Below are 6,000 nucleotides of genomic sequence, written 5' to 3' on the forward strand. Positions count from 1 at the left end.
GTGAGATGGGCGCACAACCCCAGAGTCTGTCAAGACTGGCCCGTACGGGCAGGGGTACCTTTACCTTTACCTTTACTGTTTTTATTTTGTTTTGCTATCTGTATGGAAATTGGGAAAGTCGTGGAAGGGAAATTTTGGTCGACTTTAGGAAAAATGTTTAAGAATGAGTAATGATGTATAAGTATTGAGGTTTAAGTTTGGATAAGTTAAAATTGGTTTCTAAAATGGTCTAAATTAAATGAAAATAAGGTTTGCAAAAATAAATTGAGGAAATGGAAGGAGGAAAAGTAAAATAGCAACATGCTAAAATTAAATTATTAAGTTAAAGTTGAGAAATAAGTAATAAGGACTTGCTGAGTTAATAATTTAAATTGGAATACAAGAAGGGGAGGTGTAAGGAGGTCTGAGAAACAAGTTAAATGAAAATATGTAACTGAAATTTTATGTGTTTTTAATTGTTTTTTTAAGAATTGGATTTTTGTATTTTTGTTATTTTTGTCTACTTTTGTTTTTGTGTGGTTTTTTGAAAATGCCAATAAATATTCATTAAAAAAAAGAAAAGAAAAGTTACGCTCAGGCAGATTCAGCCGTTGTTAGGCCATTTGAACTTTGCTTGCCGGGTGGTTTCCCCAGGCCACCCATTTTGCAGCTGCCTCGCGAGGTTGTCAGCAGGCTTGCGGTCACCCCATCACAGGGTTCGCCTATCTAAAGAGGTAAAATCCGATCTGGAAGTCTGGCTGAAGTTCTTGGAAAGGTATAATGGTGAAGAAGCAACTGTTGGAACGCAAAGGCAACGCGGCCAGTACCAAATGCAAAGGGGTAGCGACAAAGACGTGTCCTTTTAAGCCTCCCTCCTTTTGCTCCACCAAGCCCCCCCCAAAAAAAACGTTAAAGGTGCCCCACCACCCTGCGAATGCGGCTAGAAATAAGAACCCCCAGTCAAACCTGATCTGTCGGGCGAGCTGTGCGCTTCCAAGTAAAAGGACTAAACGGCGACGGGCTGGCGCTGAACGTGCAAACCGCGTTCCGCAAAGCTCCGCTGCAGAGAAGCCACCCAGAGAGAACAGAACACCCGGTCGATGGGGTTTTCCAGCGCAGTTTCAGCCCTGCTGTTTCGGAGCTAAATGGCTCTGGCTGCCGAAGCGGCTGCCTGGAACACGGGTGGGCTTGAGGCAGGCAATCTGATGGGAGGCACAACACCGATGCGCGGGTAAATCCAAGTGAAAATCGATCACCGAAGGAATTGAGATACACAGCCTAAAGAAAAGGTAAGCAAGAGACAAAACAACATTAATACAAACCAAAGTGGGATGGCTGGCCAGGTGAAAAGAGGGTGAGCCCCGGCCGCGCCGGCCCTAAATAGGGCAGGCTACGCCCCCCCCAGCCACCCAACTGGCTGGCTGGGTTGACGACGCAGCTGGGATTCCCTCAGTCTCACAGGGGCTGGAACCAGCCCCCGCGCACATGGAGTGGGCATGAAGCCCACAACCCCAACTCCTCGCCAGGTTCGGAAGTGGCTTTGTTGTGTTGAAAACAACAACTCTCATTTGTGGGAGCCTCAGCTGAAGGTTGACTGGATATTCTGTTTATTGGTTTGGTAATGCTGTATGTCATTTAGAATGCAGTTGAACAACTCACACCGCTCATGGGATGGTGTGATAGGCGCACATACATAGATCAGCACAGGAAAACCGACCTGAAGCCATTTTGTTTTGTTTTTTTAAAATATATTTATTTGTTTTTACAGAAAAAGAAGAAACATCAGAAAAATACAGAACAGCAAAAACAATCACAGATACACATCAATAAAAAATAAAAAAATAAAAATAAAAATCCAATTTTTTAATTCATGTTTACAAAACTTTCTTTCTTGACTTCCTCACGCCTCCCTTTTTTGTGTTCCTCTTTGTCCAATCAAATACAGCAAATCCTTACCATCTTTAAAAACTCATTTCTAATTATTAAAATCACTTCTATTATGTCTCCGATCTTTCCTCCTTATGTTTAAACACCTTTAGCATATTGTTTACTTTTGACATAATATAACTTTAGTCTTTCACCCTATTTCTATTGCATTTTTGCATACTTTTTAACACTGTATCACTAATGCCATATTATTTTTATGTCCAACATCATTTTAGCATTCATAAACTTTGCAGTGTTTCTGCAGGTAGTTCTTTAACTTCTTCCAGTCCTCTTCCACCGCTTCTTCTCCCAGGTCTCGGATTCTGCCAGTCATTTCTGCCACTTCTGCCAGTCTATTACTTGCATCTGCCATTCTTCCAAGGTGGGCAAATCTTGTGTCTTCCAATACTTTGCGATAAGTATTCTTGCTGCTGTTGTCGCATACATAAAAAACGTTCTATCTGTCTTTAACACCAATTGGCCGACTATACCCAAGAGAAAGGCCTCTGGTTTCTTAAGGAAGGTATATTTAAATACCTTTTTCAGTTCATTATATATCATCTCCCAGAAAGCCTTAATCTTCGGGCACGTCCACCAAAGGTGAAAGAAAATACCCTCAGTTTCTTTACATTTCCAACATTTGTTATCAGGCAGGTGATAAATTTTAGCAAGCTTGACTGGGGTCATGTACCACCTATAGATCATTTTCATAATATTCTCTCTTAGGGCATTACATGCCGTAAATTTCATACCGGTGGTCCACAACTTTTCCCAGTCAGCAAACAAAATGTTATGACCTATGTCCTGTGCCCATTTAATCATGGCTGTTTAACTGTTTCATCCTGAGTGTTCCATTTCAACAGCAAGTTATACATTCTTGAAAGGATCTTAGTTTTAGGTTCTAACAGTTCTGTCTCCAGTTTCGATTTTTCCACCTGGAAGCCCAATTTTTTATCCAAATTATAGGCCTCTCTTATTTGATAATAATGAAGCCAATCTCGCACTTTGTCTTTTAATTTCTCAAAACTCTGCAAATTCATTTTATCTCCTTCCTGTTCTAATATCTCCCAATACTTCAGCCATTTGGCCTCCATATTGAGTCTTTTCAGAGCCTTTGCTTCCATGGGTGACAACCACCTTGGGGTCTTATTTTCCAATAAATCTTTGTACCTAATCCAGACATTAAACAATGCTTTCCTGACAATATGGTGTTTGAAGTTTTTGTGCACTTTAACCTTGTCGTACCACAAATATGCATGCCATCCAAAAGCATTATTAAAGCCTTCCAAATCCAAAATGTCAGTGTTCTCAAGAAGCAGCCAATCTTTCAACCAGCAGAATGCTGCTGATTCATAATAAAGTTTAAAGTCCGGCAGGGCAAACCCCCCTCTTTCCTTCGCATCAGTTAATATTTTAAATTTTATTCTGGGCTTTCTGCCCTGCCAGACAAATCTAGAGATTTCTCTCTGCCACTTCTTGAAGCAATCCATCTTGCCCACAATCTGTAAAGTTTGAAACAAAAATAACATTTTTGGCAATACATTCATCTTTATAACTGCAATTCGACCCAACAAGGAAAGCTTCAAATTAGACCATATTTCTAAATCTTTTTTAACTGGACCTGAAGCCATTTTGATTCCTAAACTGAGCAAATGTTTTCTCTGCAAGGTCAAATTGGAAAAGCCTCCCCATTGTCTTTTCCTTCACAAATCCTGTCTTAAGGGTATGTCTGTGTTTGAATAGGGTGAGCCTGTGACCTGGCTCAGGAACTATTTATCATTACAAAAGACTGGCCAGGCTCCCCAGGCAATCCAATCAAGTAACCTGCCAGACAGGAGATAAACAAGGACAAAAACAACATTAAATTTCTGTTTAGGCCGCCTTTTCTGTGATGTAGGTGTGATGTATCTGAGGGGTGGCCTTAGGTTACACCCCTTCTATGATGTATGTATGATGTTCCAGGGGGTGGTCTTGGTCTACAGGGTGGCAATTTCAAGAGTCCATGTAAGGCCTTGCGCACCATTGTTCTGGGTTCCTCGTCACTCCTGCGGGTGAGGGGAGCACCCTGTTGCAACAGATCAATAAAGATCAAGCTTACTAGCTGCCTTGCTTCTCAATATTCTCTAGTTGGCCTCTGTTATCTTCTCCTACCAATAAGGAACCCATGTAAGGACTCTATATGGGTTCTTGGATACCCCATAAGGAAAAAGGGCAATTTTTATTTACAACAGAGGCTCTCTGGGAAGTCAGCCCAAATCACAGCCTGCACCGCATCCCAGAGAAAAAGGGAACGTGAGCCTAAAATGTACAGGGGAGGGAACCAAGCAAGCTGTTAAGGGCCAATTCTCATTTACTGCACCCTCATGGTAAGACCTTGGGAAAATGCCACCTTTTCCCAGACATGAGCTATATAGATCATGGTTATTCCTCTTGTGAAATCAGGGAGACTTTAATTAGTAAGGAATTCCATGAGTAGTAATGATACCACCACAAATAGCTCTGTCTCCAATTTCTACATTTTACCCTGGCCAACCCCTGAAAGAACTGAATGGTTCTGGCTTTGGAACAAAATTCTGCCTAAAAGGTCCTTCCTGGGTTTTTTTTATGATGTTAGCCGCTCTGAGCCCGGCCTCAGCCGGGGAGGGCAGGATACAAATAAAAAATTCTCATTCTTATTCTTATTAAAAGGGAACACAAATGTCAAGTTAAAACTAAATATACCACACTGACTTTGGGGAGAAAAAGAAAACACACTCACTCTCTATGGGGGTCGCTGTGTACCAGCGTTGCTAAGGGCAAGCCCCTGGAGACATGAGGTCACAGCACTATGACAACATGATGGAATGATGATGTCAGTGGAAAGGAGACCTCTTGCTCATCTCTTTTTCTATTTACATTATATTTGCTGATTTATGATCCGGCAAACCTTCATCGAAGATGAACTAAGAACTTCTTAATGGATTGAATATTTTTAAAATTAATTCTCCATTAGTAACATTCCAATGATAACAAATCAAATCAATTCTTGCCACATCATAATACAAACAATAAAGCCAATTATACATTCCAAACTAAAAATTTTGGGGAGGCCTTTCCATGTTCTCGCTGTCGGGAGAAAGTTTCTTTCACTTGTTCCTGCGTTCTTCTCTCTTGTTTCCCCCCAGATTCAGCTAGGTAGACCAACTACCTACCTCTAAGGGGCTACGGTACAATTTTTTAATTTTTTGGAAAGGATTCTTTTAAATACTTTTTAGGACTTTTTTTTAAAGACTTGATTCTTTTAAAGGGATTTTTGGAAGAGTTTTTTTAATATATTCCCCCCCTCCCCATTTCATAATTCTGATCTTCCAGTCATTTTAAAATATCCTTCCTTCCAGAACACTCTCCTGTTTCTTAGTCCAAATTCTAATAATTTTTGAAGAGCTGAGTCCAGGGTGTCGTACATTGTCCTGGGCAAAGGTGGTTGGCATTGCAGGGTAAATATTAGGCTCAAGTGGCATCGCAAATTTTGCACACAGTGATCTCTAGGATAAGCCAGGCATGTGTTGCACTGGGACCTATAGCACTGTGTTTAGAGGTCAACTACAGTTCCCATGATTCTCGGGGGGAAGGAGTCATGTGCTGTAATGTTATGGCATGTCCACAGCCACTAACAATAACCAAAGTGAATAGTTTCTGATTAATTTCTGATGAAATGTCTTGTCTCAATTATATTTTTAGAATTTATCATTGCAATGGTGAGCTAGATACTGCAGCTTTTGGTTGTGGTGACCTGCTATTCGATATAATTAGTTAAAGATGTTTCTATATGTAACAACAGCAGCTAGGATTCTATATGCGCAGAAATGGAAGGAAAAAGAAGTTCCAAAGAAGGGATAAGTGAGATAACGGACTATGCAGAACTGGCAAAATTAGCAGTTTTGTGGGCAAATAGGCCTTTTTCGGATTATAGTACTGTCAGGGACTCAGCGGGAGCGCAGGGAGGAGAGGAGATGGAGAGCGAGGGGGAGCAATCTGAGGGCAGCGTAGGAGAAGATGACAGCAGCCCGATAGATTCCATGAGCCTCTCCAGCGAATCGGAAGATTCACAGAAGG

Source organism: Podarcis cretensis, assembly GCF_951804945.1.
Source record: "Podarcis cretensis genome assembly, chromosome: 11".
In the NCBI taxonomy this organism is placed as follows: Eukaryota; Metazoa; Chordata; class Lepidosauria; order Squamata; family Lacertidae; genus Podarcis; species Podarcis cretensis.